Genomic DNA, 23390 nt, shown 5'->3' with positions numbered 1-23390 from the left:
GACCCGAGGGTACGGTGGAATGGCATAAGGAACAGTGTTGGGCTTTTGTCCTACATGTGAAACACTTGTAGCTAAGGGAATGCTGGCAAGTAGCACCAAGGAAGGAACAGAAAACAACAGTCTTGAAACTTTAAGGCCTAGAGTGACAACGAGAATATGGAAACGTAAGAGGATGGAGCTTTCCCATCAGGCAGAAGGAGCTGACAAAAGGTTTGGGTACACAGCCTCTTCCCCACCACCTCCACAGGTGCTAGCATTATGTCTCCTGAATGACAGAGGACATTTAGGTGTGTGTCATCTGCCTGTAGGTGTCCTTGCCTTCATGGAGGAACAGCAGGACCTATTTCAGAAAGACTCTGCCTGCACGCACAGTAGCTTTACCCCAGATTATGACAGCTTCATGTCAGACCAGGGAGGAGGACAGAGAGCCAAGTGACAGTCGCTGCAGCAGCGCAGCAGCCCCTGACCGTATGAGGGTATTTTCCACCTGCAGGAGAGTGACGCTGCTTCACTCTTAAAGACATGGTAAAAGACAGTGGTTTGTAGCACTCCTGGATGACCACTGCTGCGTGCTGAACCTATATTGAACAGCAGTACTTTGCCCACCTTCAGTTTGGTTCTCTAGTGTGCTATTGCTCCTGTCAGTGTACACTCAGGGAAGGAGCTGAAAAAAGTGGCAAGGATTCTTACTTTGCCTGAGATCATAGCTGGTGGTATAGTTTGTATGGTACATGCCCCACCCACCCAATTAAAGATGTGATCCCCAGACATAGTGTTGTTGTGAGATGGTAGAACCCTTTAGAAGATACAACCTAGAAAAAAGGGCAATTAGACAATTACAGGCATAACCTTGAAGGGGATATTGGCCCTCATCTCACTCCTTGCTTCCCAACCTCTATGAGGTGAGCAGGCCTCCTCTACCACAAGTTCCCTGCATCAAGTGCTGTGTTGTCACAGGCCCAAAGCATCATTATCAAGTGACCATGTACTAAAGCTTCTGAATCCACAAGCCAAGCAGACTTTTCCTTTTCCCTCTGTTCAGTTGATCCGACCTACACGGTGGATGTGTGGTGGGGCTGGGGTTAAAGCTTAACTCAGACTGCTTTAGAGCCCTGTTCTTCCCTTACATCTGTGTCTCTGCTGTCTTTTTTTTTTTTTACATCTATTTTATTATATTTAAGTATGTATGTATGTGTGTGTTTGTGACAGACAACTGTTAGTCACCTTACATGGATACCAGGAACCAAACTCAGGTTCTCCTTAAGAGCATGACATGTTCATAACTGCCAAACATCTCTGTATCCCCTCTGCTGTCTTTCTAAGACATTTCTGAACCTCGGGTAGGTGGTTGGGGCAGCAGGCTACCAGGCCTTGGCAGACTGGCTCAGAACCTCAGCCCTGTACTTACTGGCAAGTTGTTCCAGTCAGTGAAGTCTCTATTTCCTCACCTCCAAATAGGACTCACTTTGTAATACTCTTTATGATAGCTCAGCAAGTTTCCATATAGAAGGGAGGCATGTGGTGTTGTCAGCTGCTCATGGTGGTAGCAGCATGACTTTTGGCTACACGCTGAGTCAGCATTCTTCAGAAACCCAGCTGGATCTCTGAGAGGTTATCTGATTGTTAGTGTTAAATCCTTGGCAGAGGGATCATATGAAAGGGATGCCAGGGAGCTGCCTTGTCCCTCCCATCCTGAGAAGACACAGTGAGAAGGCACTGTCCATGAAACAGGGGCTATGGACCTCACTACGCAAGAGCCACCCACCCTTGGGACTCTGTTCAAGTAGATATTGTTTGTGAACCATCTGTGAGTCTCAGCTTCAGCGTACTGAGAGATGTTAATAATGGCAGCCATTGACTCAATTTACAGCATTTGCTTGGTGGAGAAAGATTTGATAGAGTTTCCAGAATACTGTCTTTTCTCTCATGTAGTAAACAGTGCAAAGTTAGAAAGTATTTTCCTTAAATATCAAAGGAAAAAAATGTTTGTGAGATTTTTCGGATTAGCAAATGATTGCAAATTGCATTGTAAATGTCACAGGAATGAATGCCAGCTGCTGGTGGCAGAAGTGGTGGGAGTTTCCTTCCAAGACAGTGGAGCATCGCTAACAGCTCTGAGTAAACCAAATGATTGCTTAGATGGTAAACTCTGTCCATATTTTCATCCGTTCATTCACCACATGTGGCTCCTATTCCAGATAGCATGCTAGAACTGTGGTGGTTCTAGCTAGGAATGGGCAGCTTGCGTCTCTGCCAGGGAGAGCCTACTGACATTTGAGTTAGGAAAAACAGTACCTTCAACCGAATTGCAGAGAAAGCAATTACCCAAACAAATGTTCTCTGTGTTCTAATAGTACTAGATGGAAGATGGAGCATGAGTTAGAAGTGCCCAGCCAAAGAACCTGACTTAGGCTGGACTTTGCAGAGGAAATGACATTTGCACTGACTCCTATGAGATGAGGAGCAGCCAGAGGAAGGGAGGGGAAGCTAGTTTCAGGATGTACAAAAGCCCCGGACAAGAAGTTATGTAGTTCTCTTAAGGAACTGAAAGTTGACCAGTATGGCCAGAGTAATGAGCAGAAAGAGAGACATAGATGAAGTTCCTAGAAGTAAGCAGGGTCTGGGTTGACATCACATGGGCTGTTTTAGTTTTATTGTAAGAATGCAAAGTGCATCCATGTGCTGTTTAGCAACACCTCAACCAATGGTGGACCACATGGGCAATGGCCCAGAAGAGCGCAGTGGAGCCAAACACTTCCACAGCATCACACATCTGTTCACACAGACCTCCAGCAGCCAGTCATGCGAGGCAGCAGCACAGGCAGTTGTGCAGAGCATACTGTGCTTGGTGAACATAAGTGGTGGTGGTGCTGGTTTAGTGCTCTGGATACCAGATTTCTGTTGGTTGTTATCTTAGTGTGTGCTCATTCCGTTTTACCAAGGAAAAATCGATAGGTAGTCTATTGTGTGACATGGACAATAGCTTTTGCCATCTTATGGGTACTGTGTCTCAATTGTATCAAGAGGCCACACCAAGTGATTGACACATGCCATCTAGGTTTGCATCGTGTGATTCAGCTGATTTAAGTGATAAATAATAAGCTGCCCTACTACTGTTCACATGATGTTGCTAAGAGCACATTTCTTCAGCACAGCTCACAGTGGCTAGGTTTGCCACACCCAGCTTTATTTCCTTTCTTTGATCTGCAGTCATGCCTGTAAATTCTCTCCTGAGCATATAGCTTTGCTTCAACATTTTAAGTTCTGCGTTGATGTATTTTTATTACAATTCAATTCAAATTTTTTTCTATTTTTAATTCTGATTTCTTCTCTTAAAGAAATGTATTGATGATTTTCCAAACATTGGAGGATTTTCTACTTTTGGTATGATTGCTCTCTAGTTTAATTTGCTAATTAGTGACTTGCTAACAGGAAACTGAAATTGTTTGGAAGCTTGTTTTATAATCCAGTATGTGGTCTGTTTTGGTAGCCTTCCATGGTTACCCTTCACTGTCAGCTTAACTGGATTTGGAGTCACCTAGGAGACACCTTTGTGTGTGCCTTTGAGTGAGTTTGAAGAGGAAGACTTGCCCTGAATGTGGGCAGCACCCTTAACGTGGATAGGATCCTGAACTGGAGAAAAAAAGGTGGGGGGTGGAGGAACAAATTGAGCACTAGCATTCATCTCTCTGTCTTTTGTTCCTGCAATCTTGTGTTGTTCTGAGGAAGAATTCTTGATTCCAGAGCAGGGAGTGTTTCTGGCAGAAGGTAAAGTCATCCCATTGAATTGGAAGCTAAGATTTCCCTGGACACTTTGGGTTCCTGCTTTCCTTCATAACTTTACTGTTAGCAGGGATGAGTGATCCACACCACTAAAGAAGAAATTGAACTGTCTCCTCAATGGAGGTATGGGAAATGTGCCTGGAGAACAGGAAAGCCTTTACAGTACCTCTTGGTGTTTCTGTACCTTATGATTAAGGTTAGTAGGAAAACAACAAACCAATCCACAAAGGATGATAAATTGTCCAGACCCTTCAGGAATGAGGCGTAAATCAACCTTCCAGGTAAAAACCAAGACCTGAGGGTGGAGGGAATGTGGAATGGTAAGAAAGGAATGTAACAGCCGATAGCTAGTCAGAGAAAGGAGAGGAATAGCCTTTGTGTGCAGTTCAAAGGGAATTCTGCAGTGGACTGTCCCACTCTCATCTACTGTGTAAACTTGTTTGGTCACTGCTATTGCTACTCACTAGTCTTATACATTTATTGTTCCTTTTTGATCACTTCCCTTCCAATAAAGAACTAATGGTTACAGGCCTAATGGAAAGCTTAAGCAGGTGGGTGGGGCATGAATTTGAGGACAGTCTGGGCTGCATAATGAGACACACCCCCAAAAATATTCTCAAATTTTTCCTGTAGTATTTTTCTTAGTATAACTTTCCTAATTAAAAAAAAAAAAAAAAGCTTTTATATGTAGTGTCTGGAATGTCTGTACTTCATTGTTATTGGGAAGGAATCAACAGTTATTTTCATCTCGGAAGAGATTTCTACGTTGATGTATTTTTCTCTTAATATTGATGCTGCCACCATTACACTGGGATGTTTTTAAGATTTCTCTTTGCGGTTGACTTCTAGCACATTTAATGCGGCATATTTAAGCATAGATTTTCTTCCTTTTCCTTTTTCAGGGATTCACCTTAGATTTTAAAACCCTTAATCAGTCTTAGGAATTTGCAGGCATTCTCTAGGCAAATATCCATCTCTGCTATCTTATCTTCCCCTTCTCGGCTTCCAGACTGCATGTGTCTCTTCCTCTTTTTTCTGCATTCACCCTCTTGTAAAATCTCATTGCTGTAGCCTGACATTCCAATTGAACTTTGGCTCACTGGTCCTCTCTCAGTAAGGGGCAAGTTGGCCTGCTTACTTGGCTGTGAATCTCGGTTTCCACAATTTCTCAATTATTGATACCCTCCTTACTTGCATTGAGGAGAAACCATTCAATTTCTCCTTCAGTGGTCTGGATCACTCACCCCTGCCACCCTTGTCCATTGTAGACACTTTCTTTCGGTTCCTGGTGGTCTCAGATGCATGCCAGACACTGTGGCAACTGCAGTGATGTTTTCTTTTCAGAGATGTCCTCGTGGCCGCTAGGATGATGAAGCAGATCTTCTTATTCTCAAGGACCCAGCTGGATCAAGTCCGAATAGGCTTTCTGACAGTAAGCTGAGTCACCCTATCCCAGGGTGTAACTCTCCAGAATGTTTCCTTCTTAAGACTCTGAAACAGGATTTCAGTTTCCTCCATCGTGGGAACCTTCTGGAAACACCCTTAGCCTTTCTGAGGCCTTTCCATGATCTTCTTAACCTCTTACTTTAAGTGGCTCAGGAATATGTGTTTTAGAAGAAGAAAAAAAAAAAACCTGAGTTTCTAGGTCCCCACCTAGCCTCCTGGTCCTTGGGTTAACTATGTGGCAGCCTCCCAAGGAATACTGTTTCTCTGCATCCCCATGAGATCCACCCTGCTGACCTCCAGACCTTCACTAAAGCCATGAGCTGATAGAAATGCTGGCCCTGGAATGCACATCCACCTCTGCATGGCTCCCATCTCAGCTCCTGATCTGTTCATCTTGGTTTTCTTGGTACTTAGACAGCTGCAAGGACTGGCTTTTATGACAAGGGAATACAGGGCTTCCTCTGCTGCCCTACTGCCACTGAGGCAGAGCTGTTAAAGGGCTTCTTCTGCTGCCCCACTGCCACTGAGGCAGAGCTGTTGCCTCTGAGGAGTGACTAGACTCAGCCAGCAGAGAAAGGCCTTGCAAGTACAAAAAACAGGAAGTCTTAAAGCAAACTTGGCAGAGCTGCGCCAGCAGCACAGGGGGATGGTAATAGAAATTTCCCATTATCCCCAGAAGCCTGAGTCAAGGTCCTGATAGTGCCGACCTCTGGGACAGTGGGAGACCCTAGTCAAGAGACTGACACTCACAGTTTGGGGACTCTTGTTTTGGAAGAATTGAGTTGTTGGTGTAGATTTGAACATCCAAAGTGTATATGTCGTTCCAGCTCACCCAAGCACTGTGGGCATGATTGTTCTGGTTCTTTTAAAGGAAGAGATTAAGACCCCAGGGAACATCCTGCATTTATTGTGTCACATCTATTTTTTATGACAACCTTCAGTCCTCTTCCCGTGGGATTCATTCACAGCCTGCTTGGCTTCTCATCATCAGGAAACTTGTACTGTCTTCCTGAACCACAAAGAACCAGCTTTAGAGAGCCTAGAACAATCAAGCCAGAAGGAAGAGTTATTAACTGTTTCCTGCAACTGAATCATTGTGCTCTCAGGACTTTGATCCAAGGCTTTTTGATTAAACTTACTGCTTTGAGCTGCCACCCTCCCTGCAAGATAAGAGTTGTTCTACAGACTGCAGAGGGTGACCCACTTGAGTCCCTCAGTTTGTATCTGCTTAGTGAGCTGATGACAGCTAATTTATTAAGATGGTGTACATTGATCTGAACACAAAATAATATAGCATTCATTCAGCATCCATAATCCAGGTAGCATTCAGCTCTATCTGAACTCAGTGGGTGCCAATGGTTCAATTCCCTATTTAGTAACCTTAGCTAAAAGCTCCTCCAAGACATTAACAAACCAAGGACCCATCAGGTGGATCAATATATCCAATGGGTGGACACCATGACATAGGTGCTTTGTGATATCCTGTCTGCCATCTTCTTCCATCATAAGGCAGAAGCCATGCGGACAGACAAGACAGTCATGGCAGGTTAGTTGGACTCTCAAATACAGTGTCCTAATACGGAAACTGAGACAAGCCTGGAGTTTTCCTGTGCAGATTCTTACAGAGACTCACTTTGGTGATCCACATTCCTCCCAGGAGCACCACTGGGAGAAACCATAGGATGACCATTGAGGCAATTCTTCATGATTATCTGCTTGACTTTCCCTACAAGGTAGGGACAAATTGCTCACTAATACACAGACTGGCTTGATGCCTCAGTGTTCTCTTCGATAGGGGAGGGGAGGGAGGAAGGAAGGGAGAAGAGAAAGAAGAGAAAAAGAGGAGAGAGAAGAGAAGAAGGGAAGATATACATGGGTTTGTGCTTGAGCTTTTCTAAGCTGCAGGGCTCTTGGCAGGACATTACTCCTGTGCCACTGTACAGTGATGCCTCTTGGGGAAAGGAAGAGCCACAAAAAGGAATTATTCTCTAAAGCATGGTGTGTGTGGATGCTCACTTGATCCAGTCAGCAATGGGGTACATACTACAAGTACCTCTCACTGAACCTGGATGTGGTCCCCAGGCTACTTTCAGCATTACCCTCCTGTCCCTAATAGCAGCAGTTGGATAAGCATTTGCGCCAAACCCGTTTGCCACCCCTGGGTCAGATAGATTCTGCTGATGGAATTCCAAGTGTGAGACCATGTTTGGCTCCCGCTTTTAGAACAGACACTTTTGGGTTATGTGTCCTCATATCTCCTGCCCTCTGTGTAGCATATCCTCCCCTTTCTAGCTAGACCATGCTTGCTTAAGCCCTTTTCTGTTTGCTGTCCTGCCATCCAGAGTTCACAAGATGGCATGGTAGAAGTGTGCCAGGAACGCAGGTAGGGTGGGAGTGAAAACATGATGCTCTGTGGAAGAATCTGCAACTGGAAGCAGGGTCTCCCCCAGGGAAGGATGTTGAGGTCAGTCAGGTGCTTATATAGATCACAGCTGTGCTGCTTAAAGTATGACCTGCATCAGATAGCAGAGCTATGAGCCATACTTGTGCAGGTTGTTTAGACAGCATTGGGATGTGCTTGTTAAGCCTCTAGCAAAGTACGTGACACACGGTATGCACTTAGTGCTATCTTACATATTAGCTAAAATAGTCTTTCTGTCCTCTTGCCAGTCACCTGTAGCCTTACAAGTTTGTTGTTTTTAAATTTACTTATTTTTATGTGAATTTGTGTATTTTTTTTTTCTGTATGTGTGTCCCCTAGAGATGGAGGTACAGACAGTTGTGAGCTACGTGTGGGTGCTGAGAATTGAACTAAGGTCCTGTGGAAGAACAGCCAGTGTTCATAACATATTACATATTAGCTTACATATTAGCAAGCACACGTCTGTCTTTGATACAAAGAGTGTGGTCACAACTGAATCTTGAGCCATAAGGGCCGGGAAGGGAGGCTGATACCTGACAGGTATCCTTGAAGAGCCCTGCCCTAGAGGTACTCTGGGCACAGGCAGGTGTAGATGAAGCACTGCAGTAGTTACAGGTCTAAAATGCCAGAGCAGTCACAGCAGCTGATAGAAGGGTCCACAACTATTGATTCTGGCATAGCAGATGCCACAGAGAGTGAGCCTCAGTGGGGCAGGCAGGTGCAGAAGAGATACACTAGATACTGTATTTATATGCCCAACCACCACATGGCACCTGATTCTCTCCTCTTATGGGTGTGGGTCAATGAAATAGAGAGGGAGGGAAAGCAGTACTGACTTCAGAGGAGCTGAGAGTTTTTTGACAGGGCCAAATTAGACTGTAGCATTGTTCACTTTTAAACAATGTGTACTTGCAGGGAGCTTGCATAATGAAAATTAAGATTACTAAAGGGAATTGTGGGGTAGGGGAGTAGAGATTAAGGCTTCTGTCCTCTTGCTGAGCAGCAACGGCTGTGACAGAGGCTAGTCCTGCTCTCCATTTGACCTAGACCCTGTCTGTAGTTTTTAACAGAAAAAAGATAACCACTGAGACACAGAGACAGCTGATTGGAATTCAGGCAGGTGTGGGGTGCAAAGAAACTTCCCAATGCTCTGAGGACCTCAGGACCCAAAGCCAGCTCCTAAGAATTCAGGGCCAGAGACAAATGGGACGAATGGAGCAAAGGAAATGTAGGACTTGCCAGCAGTTTTGTGTTCCCTGCTCTGTCCTCTCAGCCTAAGTGATGAGTCCTAACCAAATCCTAACTAAATCCCAGCCAAGAGCTGAGCTCATGGTTAGGACCTGGATCCTGCAGGCACTGGGTGAAGATGCTGAGAGGTACCACAGGGAAGGACTTTGTGCCTAACAGGAAAGTCAGGTATAGTCTGTGGCCTGAGAAGAAGCTGGCAGCAGGCCCACTGGCACTCCTCAAGGAAGCAAACCTTATCTGAGAAATAGCGAGGCCATAGCTGAACTGCACTTATGAAAACCCAAGCGAGGTCTAGGAAAGAACTTCTTGATTTGCAGTGAGCCTTTGTAATGTCCAGCTTTCGTCTTCTACCAGCAGTGTAGCTTGTGTTGTCATCTGTCTCTCCTCCTCTGGTGAACCATCAACATAATATCTCCCAGGAAGTGCTGCATGGGACCTACCTGGGACTAACCCTCTTAGGAGGGACGGGAGCCGTGGACTATGGTGAAGCTTTCCTGGAACAGACACCATAACACACCAATCTCGGCCTGAACTGTTGGGCAGTGACATGAATCAAGCCCTGAAACATCTGAGTACACTGAGTTCATCAGGCAGCCCAGAGACATAGAGCAGGCAGTTGTGATCTAGGGCCAGGGTGAGAGGAACCTACAGGAAGGTTCTGGTGAGATGTCAGAATGGCTGGCCTGGGGTGGCCAAGGTAATTCACCATACAAAGCTGGGAGTTGAGTCTGGTTCTAGACACAAGACCAGCAGAGCCATTTGGAACTTGTTCTGCAGGCTGCAGCAAATCATTTAAAAAAAAAAAAAAAAAAGCTTTTAAGTGGAGAATTGATAGGATTGGGTTTGTGCTTTAGAAAGATAACTGGCAGCCTTGGGGAGGACGAAGTGACAGTGTCAAGAGCAGAGACAAGGCTCGGTGCTGCCAGCTGGAATGACTCACCCATTCTGCAGCCATAGGCTGCAGTGTTCCAGAGACAGAGAATAACAAGACCCCAGCCTCCTATTCCCAGGCAATGAAGCAGGCAGTCAGCAATGAATGAGACAGATACAAAATGTATGGAAGAATGTATATGTGTGTATGTATGTAAGTGTGTACACAGACACATATATATTGAACAATATGGAGAAGGTGGGTAGGACTGTAATACTTGGAGATCTGGGACTGAATAATACAAAGTGCCATGAAAGAAACAAAGCAGGACAGTGTGGGAGACAGAAATCAGGGCTGCACAGTTAAAGTCAAAATGGGTGTTGTGCAGCCCTGATGCAGGTGGAAGGTGGGTAGGCACCATCGAGCTCTGGAGAACAGAGGACACCTGACCAAGGGCCTGTTTGTGCACTATTAACCCCTGTGTTGAAGAGAGGAACAAGTTCGAGGTCCATGGAGTGACATAGTCTTCACAATTTGGGTGTTCCAAGGGCCTAGAGCCTATGTTTATCCAGCCAACACCCACTGGGTAGGTTTGGTAGCACTGGCCATAGGCTTATGGGAAGAACTGCCTCAGCCCCAGGCTTTCTTGATGTTCAGAGATCCCTGACTTAAAACTGAGCTTAGAGACAACAGTTTGGTAATCCCCTCCCCTTACAAAGAGAGAAACGGCATTTCATTCCCAGCTCTATTAATGGGCTCACTTGGGGAATAAAGCCAGTTTCCCTGAAGGCAGGGGCTGGGCGCATCTCTTTTGTGCCACTTTTGTTTTCTTTTGAGTGTTACATTTAGATTAGCTTCTGGGGATTAAATGTTATTACAGTCCAATCTTTTTCCTCCCTTTCTAATCAGTAGAGAGGTGACTGCTTAGCATTGTTGCTGTTGGATTATTTTCCTGGGCTGTGTCACCTCCCCATTCCTAAGCTTTGGGGAAAGCTTGGCTGAGGCAGCATCTGCTTCTGGCGTGGGAGGAGCCAGCCATCTGATGCAGCTCTGTGATGTGAACATGCTGTTTCTCTAGGGAGTATGGCATGGCAAGTGGGTAGCAAAGTATCAGTGAAGAAGCCCCTCAGTGCTGGGTGCTGGCAGTGAGTGCTGCTTACCCAAGGCCAGCTCCTGGGCCACAGTCCCAAAGGCTTACTGGGCTGGAGGCAGGTGAGACTGGTCTCTGGCCCTGACATCTAGTCCTCAGGAGAACAAGGTGGACATCACCAAAAGGAGATTTGTAGACAAGTGTCCCAGGTGTAATCTGTAAACCATAGTGAGAAATCTTATCTCCAGGCTATGTGAGGGTTACACCTTCTAAGAGCTGACATTGTCTGGCTCCCTTAGTGTAGATGAACTATTCCAAACAAAGAGGTGGGTTGTTCTAGGTGCCCACTTGGAGCTCTCCCTACCTGCCTGTAACAAGTTGAGATACCAGGGCCATCCTTACACCTTTCATCTCCTATCTGCTTGGCCTGGAAGTTAGCAAAGAGCATCAATAAGGACGGCTTGGGTGGGCTCACAAGCATCCTCATTCCCTGTCTGGAGCTCTACCACTCAGAGATGATGCTGCCCTACAGTTAGGTGACAGGAGCATTCATATCCGCCTGCCTTCGTTTTCCCCCAGCCCTCAGGGGAGGCATACAACTTACTGGAGTTCCCTCTCCTCTCACTGCTGCTATGTTGTAGGTACCATTCCCCTCATCCAGAGGCTCTCTGTTAACAGTGGCACACCCATCCGATCCCCCTTGGGGAACTGATGCCTGCTGATTCCTCAGCTGACGCCACTGGCCATCGACATAAGCTCCCTGCATGTCCTTCTCCACATACAGCTATAAAGTGCTCAGCTTGGGCCTAGGATCAGGACCCAGTGTCCATTCCATGAGTGGCACTCTAACTGGACTCAGTCAAGACTGGGGACTGATTTTTGTAATTGTATATCTGTTGGTCCTCATACTCTACCTTCTAGTGACTTGTTGGGCACTGTTCCTTTATGCTTCAGCTAAGTCACTGATGAGTCCCGGTGAGTTGTCCAAACCTGAGAACCTCCACCATGACTTTTGCCTTTTGGGCCCTTGTTCGAGTCCCTGGCCATCAATTTATGTTATCACTCCTTCGCTGCAGGCTGGATAGTTCAGGAGACCTTCCAGGAATGTAGATGGAACGTAGGGCTGTCAGACCATTGGTGCCTACTCTTCTAGCCAGGATTCCTGGAGAAGGAAAATGGGGGAAAGAAGCATTCCTGCTGCTGTCTCTCCCTTCCAGTTTCTCTCACATCAGTCTCCTGCTGAAGCCAACCCAGCCCTTAGTGAGGCAACTTGGCTCCACTAGTGTGTGCTGTGCCTGTTCTCTGCTAGATGTAGCAATAGTGGCACTGTCCCCAGACTGTATACACTGTGTTCTTGAGCACAGTTCAGTGGATGGAGGGGGTGGCAGACATGGGAAGAAACCTGGTTCTCTGATTGTCTTCCTGCCCACGAAGACCTTCTGTGCTTTCTCCTAGCATTTGTTCTGTTTTCTGGGAGGAAGCCAGCTATATGCAGAAGCACATGGCCTTTGAAACAGAGATCTCAGAGTCAAATACTGTTGGTGTCTCCCATAGTGGCCCTCTCAGCCTCAGTTGTATTGTCTCTAACACTTGACCCTCAGTCATACCCCTTCCCTTCTCAGATTTGTAAAATGAGTCTTCATCTCCTTTAGAAGGCAGATAGGACATTGTGTCTGTCCACATGGCACTATCACTCAAGCCCATCTGAGCATATGCCCTCCTTCTTGTTCCTTTCCTAAGAGCCCCATATCCTGGAGTACAGAGAATAAGAACTGCCTTGGCTCAAGGTTCCTCCTCCTACTGCCTGGCAGCTTCCTCCTTGCAGCCTCCTTGGCCCAGCCAAGGTCATCAGGAAGCCTGGCAGGGTATAGTGTGTTCCTGTTCCCTCGGGTGTCAGCTTTGGTACAGCAGTCACTGTGGATTGTGTGAAGCTTTGTCTTGACCATCACCTGGAGCACTGCCTGGCCTCACCCCTGCAGCACTGTCTCTCTTCCCTTCCTATAAAGAGACAGGATTATCTAGAGGTCAGTAAGTGTCCTTTAAGTGTAAACTCCATTCCAGATTTCCTTTACACACAGATCTGTCAAGCTGACCCTCAGCCTTATGAGCCAGTCTATGGTCCCAAGAAGACTGTCATGTGGAGACCTTGATTACAATCCTAGTTAGAAGGACTGACCATAGGACTCTTGTGCCCTCACAGTATGGCTCTTGTAACCAAGCTAGAGGTTAGGATCTGGGGAACTCTGAACTCACGCTCTTCTGCCCTGGCTACTAACTCAGTCTGCCCAACCCCAGCTCATTCAGCTTTCCTGGTCCTCCCCTCCTCCTCAGTGTATACCTAGCCCACAGCTCTGCAGGCTCCTGTTGTGTAGTCTTCTCTAAGGTGATTACCAGGACAAATGGGTCCAAATCCATGAAAACTCTAGCACATAGCCTTAATGCTACTGCACTTGACAAGATACCTGTTTCAGATCACCTGGGATATGAAGAATAAGACCTACCCTGGTCTCATGAAGCACTACACCTATCTACAGCAGGTGTCCTTTCCCTGTTGTCATGATGAGGAAATTGAGTTTTTGCTAGGCTTCCCTGTGTAGGGCTGTCCAGTGGAGGAACAGGGTAGAGGCAGGATTCAGGGCCTACCTTGGCCATAGCCCAGGCATGTAGATTTCCTTCTTGTAGCTTCCAATGGTCAGTTTGTGTGACCAGAGATTCTAGTGATGTGTGGCTTAGAGAGTAGACTGCTTCAGGGCCTTTGCTGTCCTGAGAACCTCCCTCAGTAGCCTTCATAACCCACCACTGCTTCATAGCTTGCCCAGGCTAGCCTGTTCATGATCTGGGCTCATATCAGGCTATGAATAGTCTGCTTAGAATCACATGGGATGCAGAGTCCAGCAAACTGCAAAAGCAGACCCAAGAACCTGCACATCCTGCAGACTTCCAAGTGGTCACTCACTGTCCACCCTGGACTTAGTCAGCTAGCAAGTGATTGTGTTATAGCCAACATATTAATTGTTTGCCCCACAAAGTCCCTCAGGGAGAGCCACTAAATCTAGGCTGGCTTCTGAGTTGCCTCAGGGACCACTGCTTTTTCTTGTGTGAACAGCTACCTCCTTTCTGGGAGGTAGAGAGCATGGCCCCTCCTCAGAGGAAATAGCCTGTGCCTTCTGGCCTCACTGACCCAGCGCCTCACATTTGAACAAGCCTTCCAACTTCCTGCAAAGTGCAAAGAGTCAAGCCCTTGGGTAACTCCCACGGCACTTTGTTCCAGACCTAGGAATGTGAGGAGATGAGAGTCATACCCTGTTAGTGGACCTGTTCCTGTGCCCAGAAGTCACCTCCCACCTTGCTCCTCAGATCCTCATCTGCTCCATGACCACAGCTGGACCACAGGTGTCAAAGCCCAGAGGAGTGTTAGCTGCACCTGCTCCCCAGGCCTGCTTAGTTTGAAGCAGTAGCTGTGCCCCATCCCTCCTTTCCTGCCATTTCTAGGGTCCAGGTAAAAGCTCTGGAAGCTTTAGGTGGCTAGTTAAATTATGTACTAGTGGTGAGTGCTGTTAAGGAGAGCTAATTCTGTAAGATCCCACATCCGTGGATCACGGAATTTTTTCCTGAATAATAGGTATTGGTTTAGACATCACTGAAATACTTCCAGTGACAACAAGATTTCTTCAATTCATGGTTTTTAAGTTGTATGTAAGACAATCACAATCATCTTCAGAAAACTGCTGCTTTATCTTTAGCATAAAAGCTGAGTCACACACAGACAGATACACCTGTGCACACACCCTCTTACATACACAGCCTAGCATCAGCTCTCTTCATTCTCTGTGGGATTCTAGAGCACTTCTCCTCTCTTAGTGCTAGGAGTCCCTAGGCTGCAGTCTGCGGGAAGCTGGCTTGGCCTCACAGAGCTCTGATCAGGAAGGTTTGCATGGGGAAGTGCTCTGGCCTTCAGGACCATATCCATGCCACTACATTTACAACACACTTCCCTACAGTCTGTGAGGAAAGGGTTCCTACAGCAGATTCCTCACAGAGCTCGTGTGTAATTTTGTGTTGTCAAGTTTTTTCTTTGAATTTCACTGGAATAGTGAATTGCCTTCCAGAATGCTCTGTGATGATGGTTGTCAGGAGTGCCTGGGAGTTTTACTTAAATTAACAAGTGATTGCCCTTCCCATTAGCTCTGCAAACAGGCCCTAATTAGTGAATTGGCTAATGATGGTTGCCTCTGGGGTCATTAGTCCTGACAGACAGTGTTGGCAGTGTTCCGGGTACTGTGTCACTGTCACAGAGCATGTTGTCAGGCTCTACTGGAAGTTGAATCTGGGAACATGTGTCCTGTTGTCCCCTCCTTTTGTCTTTTATATTGTTTCGTGGCTCAGTAAATATCTATGGATTAGAAACATGGATTTTTAGAATAAAGACCAGAAAAGTGGTTATATAGATTCTAGATAAAAATCGTTTTCACGAAACAGTTCCATTGGTCTGGGACTCACTTTAAAAAACAGTGTTTTGCCCTGCAGCTTTGGGCTTCCCCAGTGAGTGCAGTCACCTCTTCCCCTCAGGCTGCACAGGATGCTTGGCAAGGACCTTCAACTTGGCTTTCCTCCTGAGCCCGGAGCTGTCAAGGAACAGGAAGACAGCATGGCAGGATTCAGAGGCAGGACGTATGTCTCAGAAGTGGTACTTCTCGGGGCTGGTACCCTCTGAGAGTCTCCCGCCTTCCACAGGAGTGGACCTCAGGCCCAGCACAGCCCGACACCTGATGGTTTGGTGTCCTTGAGTTCTAGGCACCCCAGAGATTTGCAGCTCTAGCTTTACAGTAACTCTGGAAATCCAAACTGGTGTGTCAGCGGTGAGAACAACCCTGCAGGGTGCAGCACAACAAAGTTGTGCAGAGGCAAGAGTGCAGAGCCAGGAACCACGGTGACAGAAGAGGTGCTTTGCATTTGGATTTTGTTACCATGCAGATTTTTGCTCCATCTGCTCAAAATCTTGTGCTGCTTGGTCTAAACACCTATTTAAGCAAAGGCTAAAAGTCTATTTGAAGACGTAAAAAGGGCAAAGAGGGTATTCACAATACAAAGCTTGAATCATGAATGCAAAATGCATGGCACTTTTCATATGATAAAACAGAACAAAACTGCATTTAAATGTTCAAAAGTAAAGAAGTGAATCTTACATAGTTTTAGAAAATTATGCAAAGATGATTACCCAGCAGAACAGATCTTAACTTGTTTCTCACTGAATTACCAGTGTGACCATGAGGTTTGAAAGGCAGAAGCACAGTGGCTGTTGAGGTGGGGAGGCAAGGCTTCTACTTAGCACTGATGTGTGAGGAAGTACTGGGAAAGCCATAAAAAGAAAGGCTGTGACTGCTGCCATGGAGTGTATATTTGACATTTGAGCCATGCAATGTGGATCATACAGGCTCTTCATAACCCAGCAGTTCATGTCTTTGGGCACCCACCTGGTATTCTTTGGTTCTCACATTCAGGACCAGACAGTCTTCTCTGGAAGCAGAGGAGCCACTCCAGCCTACCTTCATATTTCTTTTTCGTGGCTCCCTATCCTGGGTACATGGTTTCTCTGCTCTAAATCTTTTTTTCTCATTTGAAAAAGGGACAGTGATGCTGTTCTTATGCTCAGGTGGAAAGGTAGTGAGAAGCTGTTGTCATAGTTTGGATTGAGATTGTCTTCCACAGGGTCATGTCTAGAAGGCCTGGTCTCTGTCTGATGCTAACAGGAAAAGGTGGAGCCTTTAGGAGATAAAGGCTAGTAGAAGGAAGTCAGGTTTCCAGGGACATGCCCCTTAATATGGGGATCCCAGCCTCCTCCTGTCTCTGCTTCTCAGCCATTATGAAACAAGAAGCCTTTTCTATCACCAACTCCTGCCATGGTGTACTGTACAGCCATAGGCCCAAGGCTACAGGGCTGAGCAGGTGCAGCCTGAAACAAGCCAAGATAAACATCTCCTCCTTTCAAGTCAGTGTCTCAGGCATTTTGTCAAAGTGACAGAATGTGACTGACATGTTTGTAGAGTTCTCAGTTCAGAAAAATGTCAGTCCTGGGCTGTTCAGATACTGCCAGGCTCACCACATGCAGCTGTTGACATATGACTCGTCCACTTTGAGATGTGCTGCCAGTGCCAAGTTCAACCACTTGGAACAAAACTCTATAATGTCTCATAATTCCTTCCTGTGCTTACATGTTGGAATAACACTTGATTATATCTTACAAAATGAAATGCATTACTGAAATTCATTTCACCTGTTTCACTTTTGCCAGGTAATTATTAGAAAACTTTAAAGTACATGTAACCTGCCTTCCACTTGCACTGGGGAGCACTGAGGCCTTCCCTTTCTTACAACATGCATGCTTTCTCCTTTATCATGCCTACCTCCATGCTTACGGTCCCACCCAGTAGAGGCTGTATGTGGAGAGAATTGCACTAGGGCCTGCAAGTGCTGAGTAGGAAAATAGCACTGCTCTTATAAACTAAACAGCCCCCCCCTTTTTTTTCTGTTTTGAGCACAGGGAAGTTAGGAACCATGAGTAGGCAAGTGGGAACCCACACCCAGGTGGCTTCTGAGGCTGCTGTGGCTTCTGCTTCACTGTATGGCCACTAGTCTTCTTGGTTCAAGTGTAGCAGGAACTGAACTGTCTTTGAAAAGTCTCCACACTGAATCCAAGAAGATGAGCTGAGTTCACCTGGCAAGAGTGCAAACACACAAAGCAGCAAGCAGGGTCTGGCTCAGGGTGAGGATGAGCTGTGTGGAGGCTGTGCTTATTCATTGCCACCATTGAATGCAGTGATCTGTTTAGACTCTTCCAAGTTGCATTGTGCGTATGTGTGGGGTGTTGTGTATGTGTGTATGTGACATCAACCTCATTAAAAGATGAAAACCAGGATTTGAAATGAATGCTTGTCTTAACAAGAAGTGACAGCTCAGTCATCAGGGTGTTTCTGTGCCCTTCTTCCTGGGGCCACATGAGTAGGTCCTTGTCCTAGTCTGCTTTCTGTTGCTGCGATAAGATACTGCTCAAAACCAGCTTAGGAAGAAGGGGTTTATTTTAGCTCATAAGTTACAGACCATAATCTAAGGCAGCAGGGAGGAAGCCCAACTCAGAACTGAATCAAAGACCACAGTGGCACACTGCTTACTAGTTCCCAGGCTCACATTTACCTACTCTTCTTTTACATACCAGGCCCTCTTGCCCAGGGATGCCACTTTCCACAGTGGCCTGGGCCTTCCTACATCAATTAGCAATAAAAAAAAAAAAAAAAATGCCCCACAGACATGCCCACAGGCCAGTCCTCTTAATACAGTTCTTTAGTTGAGGTTTCATCTTCCCAGGTCTCTCAGGCTGACAAGACTAACAAGGCTAAACCAGCAGTAGGCACCAAGGCAGGCCCATCCTCAGATTCCTCTGCAGACTACTAGGCCCCTTCTCAGGACTGACCTAGGCCCCTTCTGCTCCCTACTGTGAAGTCTCTTCAGAAGCTCCATTTGTCACTAACATGACTAAGGAGGCCTCTGCTGTGGAGCAGCTGCCTGGGTCTACAGCCACCTTCTGGAGTATCCCTCCTTTAGGTGTGCTCTTCCAAACACTGACTTCTCTTGCATGCTTCTCCCTTCAGTCTTCCTGTAGACAAAGGGGTAGGAGTGCAGTCATAGTTATCAGACCCTTTCTGTGCTCTTGGGAAATGACATTGAATATATTATCTCCCATTTATTGTCTTACTTTATAGTCAGTAGGATGGGGAGTCGCCAAAGTGAAGGCACTCACCAAGGTCACAGAGCTGATAAGTAGCAGCTACAGGTTTCCATCCAAGTCAGCCAGCCTTCATCAGTTGAACAGGAGGTATGGCAAGGGAACATGGCTGGCACAGGAATAATAGTATAATTTCAAATGCCAGGAGCTTGGGTTTGGTTTTATCTTGGGAAGCCCTCAAAAGTGCCTGAGCTATGAAGTGATAGGAGGATCAGAGGAGTGTTTACAGGAGATAATTCTAGGAGTTGTGTATTGTCTGCTAAGCCACAACTCTTTCATCCTAAACTCAAGTACAAGAAATTACCTTTGTCTACATGATGTCATAGATATTCCAGCCCATTGTTCCAGCCTGCCTCTTTCAGTCTGTGTAACTGTTTCACTGGGTACACACGTTTGCATACAGACACCCATCGTATGGGTGGAGCATAATTTGGCAGACGACTGACTGGAGCTGGCTTCCTGCCCATGTAGCCACTGGTTTTATGACAACTGTGACTTGTGGTTTTCACATGCCTGGGCAGTGATGGAGCAAGGTGGGAATACTGAGCACCAAAACCATCCCTTCACAAATACTCTAGAATTCATAGCTCTTCCCAGCAACGTTAGCTGTGACTCCAGTTTTGAATTTCAGTAGCACTGTCCACCTTTTGTCACTTCCTAATTCAAAGAGTTTTTATTGAGTTCATACTGTATGAGCAGGGTTTTTGTGCCTGGTGTTTCATGGCAGTCTGTGTTCTGTAGTTAGTAGAGATGAAGTATGTTTATGTGAAACAGTACTGTGACGACGGACTTTAAAATTCGCTCCCGTTCCATGCCATCTGCAGTACGTATTTGGCATCTACCCTCGGTCTGGTTTGCTGTTTATTATAACATCTTCAAATTACAAATAACACAAAATACTAGAGAGTTCATGCATCTTTGTTTGTGTGTAGTTATAGATAGGCTGCATCTTTTCAAAGTAAAAACCAGTGTTGTCTTTTGCTTGAATAGTTATAAAAATGGTAGATGAATATTGTATTATGTACGATATTGCTATGTAATAAAAATATAGAAAATATAAGAAAAGTCTTTTTTAAAATATTTAAGTCTTTCTCTATTAATGAATTGGAGCCGCCATCACTCACTTCACAGAGTACAGCCACAAACCGTATAAATGAGCCATGGGTCCCTGTGCAGTGCACATCTGTCCTTAGACTGACCTCATCCACATGTGGACACCTTTCTGGTCAGTAGATGTCTAATTATGTCTTCATATTAATTACCTGCCACTCTTCCATATGGTTATTTCAGAGGTTCTTGATCAACCTCCTGTCACAAGTTTGTGTAGTTTTCAGCCTTCCTAAAGTAGCCAGCACTCTGACAAGTGGATTTGCCTGACTTCCTATATACAGTTGTTTAAGTTCATCTAGAAAAACTGGCTAGTTCAAAACCTGTATGAAGAGAGCCATTTACACATGTATTAGTGTCCTTAGGCTTTTTTTTTTTTTTTTTTTTTTTTTACTGGCTCTCCAGGAAGTACAAGTATCATTTTCTACCTCACAAAGTGATGAAAGATGTCCATTTTCCTAAGGCTTCCCAAGCATGGTATCGTAACAGTGGTTTGGTTTGGTTTGGTTTGGTTTGGTTTGGTTTGGTTTGGTTTGGTTTGGTTTGGTTTGGTTTGGCTTGGCTTGGCTTGGCTTGGCTTGGCTTGGCTTGGCTTGGCTTGGTTTGGCTTGGTTTGGTTTGGCTTAGCTTGGTTTGGTTTGGTTTGGTTTGGTTTTTAACACCTTTGCCAGTTTCACAAGGGAAGACAACCCTGGCTTCTACAACATTCATTTCTTACTAAGTGAAATCCAAGCCTTTTCTTACATTTCTGGCCATTTAGTTCTCTGGTTCACTTACTGGCAGACTGTGCCCATGTTTCCCTGTGTTCATTCTTACAAGGCTACGCCTTAGTGTCACCACTAACTCTGATCTTTTTGTTGTGACTGCTCTAGTTAATGCTTTGTTTCATTATTGACCTTTGGAGTTGATTTGTAGATAGAAACCAAGTATGTTTTTGTTCATGTTTTTGTGTGTGATTTGTGTTACATTGCAAAGGCTTTCCTTCCCCCAGGACTGTAATCCCAGGGAATAGTACTTGTGTGATTTTTCATTTCATGCCCTTAAACTGTTACTCTAAATAGCCCACTGGGGTCCACTTGGGAGCCAGATGTGAGCACATATCGACTTGTATTTTCTGAGTAGGAGTCCTTTGTCCTGTTGGTTGTGATCTAAGTCTCACCTACCACACTCTAAAGTCCCACTCACAATACAGATATGCTTCTGACGCTTTCCTAGGATCAGCCCTGCATCTTTTAAACACACTTAAAATGTATTATAAATCTGCCATGATTCAAAATATTATATCTGTTAGAACAAGCCCTTCCACCTTTTTCAAGCTTGTTTTTAAGATGTATTTAGAATCATTTTGTCAAATTTCTCCAACCCCACTCACTCCTAGCTAGAAAAAAAATAGAAAATCTGGTAAGATCTTTTTTTGGATAAGCACATTCTCTTGAATACATTTCATCCTATCAGATCGCCAGCTTTATTGTTTGGCTGCTTATTTGGAAAGCACTCTCAACCCATAGCAGGGCTGAGGACAACACAGAAGACTCCTGCGTCCCTTAACCAGGGTTCCTGAGTGCCTTACTTGTCACAGGGTTGTTTCAGCTCTGTGTCTCTGCAAAGGAAAGCCATATCCTGGTCTTGACCTGGTAGCCCATCACTCCTCAACTGTGTGTGTCTTTCATGTACCTCTCAAGGTGTCCTTCATGGCTACCACACAGCCTTTCCTTTATGAAACCCCTATCTGAATATAACCGTTACCTCATAGATCAGGTTCTGCCTGCTGCCCTAGCAGCTTCTCCTTCCTTTCTGATCCAGGACATTGTCCACAGATCTGTTCTGACTTAGTTGTCAGATCCTTCATGTGGACCTGTTCCTTTACCTTTCCTGCCACTAATGACTTTAACAGTTCTAAAGAACGTACAGGGCACTCATTTGTAGGGTGAGACCCTGGCCTGTGTTTGCCCAATGTTCCCTCACAATCACAGGCAAGCCATAAGTCCTTGGAGACCAATGTTGTGCTCTAACAGGGTATTGTCCTCTTGGGAGGCCTGTGTTTCTGGATTGCTGTTCTATCACAGGAAAGTTCCACTTCCTTCACCTCTGGTTCTGTATTCATTTACCTGGTTCTATTTTGGAGGCTCAGAAGTTGTATCTGTTCATTGGTTTGTAATGTTTATTCTCACTTATTTGATGGAATGGCCTGGATTTTGGATGCCTTTAAGACTTTCCCTCTCTTTTCCCACACCTCTTCATTCTCAAAGTACATCTTGACTTGCTGGCATGAGGTCTCCAGGGTGGTCTTGATCTCCTGTTTCAGAGCCTGCTGTTTAAGGAGTCAAGCGCCTTTGATTGGATAATGGTATTAGACACCAGCTTCTGGGCCTGAGTGTGCTTGGTGCTGTTCTGTTGTTCTGGTGTCCTCAGTAACTGAGCCGGGAAACACAGGCATGCATGGACTACATAGCTGTTGACATGTGTACCCATGTGCACAACTGGATCCTTCAGGATTTCCATCTTTGTCTGTAGTTTATGTCAATATTCCTAACGCATGAGAGTTTGTAGCCCTCTTCCATAGCTGAAAGGCCTTCCAGAGAGCGGGGATAAGGCCTTACTAATCTCAGCATAGCAGCATTCTCAGTTGGTGAACTTTGGTGTTCAGCAGAAGCCCTCTCCCAAGCACTTAGACTGCCTTTTTACCCACCACCATCACTTGCCCTTGCCCCTTTGGGCAGCACACCAACTAGCACTTTCATGGTACCCTCTCTATCAGCATCCCACTTCGCCTCCTCATGATGAAGGGTTAAGATGGGAGAAGAAGGGCCTTGTCTTCTGTTTCTGGAAACAGCCCAGACTCCTTCAAGGACTCTAGGTTGACAGTTTCAGAAAACAGCCAGAGCCCCATTGTGCCTGTCACATGGCTGGTGATGATCAGTTTGCTCTCCAGGGATCAGTGTGTCAGGGGTCCTCCTGGACCCCTGTAGGTTATTGCCAGTCTTGTGACTTTACTGAGAGGTCAACTGTGGTTCAAAGTCAAAATTGGGTACTAGAGGATAAGATTGTTTGGGGGTGCCTGCTGCACCGAGAACACATGGCTATAGCCCCTTTTGTCCTGAGTGACATCTGAGGTTCAAGAGAAGGAGACCCCTGGAGAAGATCCCCTTTGGCCCCTCTTGACTCATGGAACGGGGAGTGGGGCTGCCATCCTGCTGCTTCCACAAGACAGAACAGGCTCAATAGACTTGGTCTCTTCACCAGAGACTGGTGCTTTGCTGGTGCTCCCATGTATCCCATTCACAGGTGGGTGTGTGCTCAGATGGAGGGCACATCATATAAAGCAAGAACCAGTGTCCTGGGTCTAGAATGATGCAAGTGCTGCTAATGAGTGGGGAGATAGGGAAGAACAGAAGAGACAATCTAATCTGATCATTTGCCATTTGGCGTTATTGCAAACCATCATGTGGATTCTAGGACCATTAGGAGAGATTGAAGACAGGAAGTCAAGGGAGATTATAGGTCATAGCTCAGGGGTGCTAACCCAGAATGCCTCAGCCTCAAGAACTGAAGCTGATTCCTCTTGGGGAAGCTGCAGACATCTCAAAATTCTCAGAGCTCAACCAGCCTGCATGTCCATAAGCAAATGTGTGGTTCCCAAGAG

At 45.8% G+C, this 23390-nt stretch overlaps 1 protein-coding gene across 2 annotated transcripts in view; it reads left to right on the top strand.

The window, feature by feature from the left end:
• Chchd6 (coiled-coil-helix-coiled-coil-helix domain containing 6) overlaps positions 1 to 23390 on the top strand; it is a 210424-nt gene that overhangs the window by 177105 nt on the left and 9929 nt on the right. The window lies entirely within an intron of this gene.

This window comes from Meriones unguiculatus, chromosome 5 (genome assembly GCF_030254825.1).
Source record: "Meriones unguiculatus strain TT.TT164.6M chromosome 5, Bangor_MerUng_6.1, whole genome shotgun sequence".
Lineage (NCBI taxonomy): Eukaryota > Metazoa > Chordata > Mammalia > Rodentia > Muridae > Meriones > Meriones unguiculatus.
This window is presented reverse-complemented; position numbering and strand designations above follow the sequence as displayed.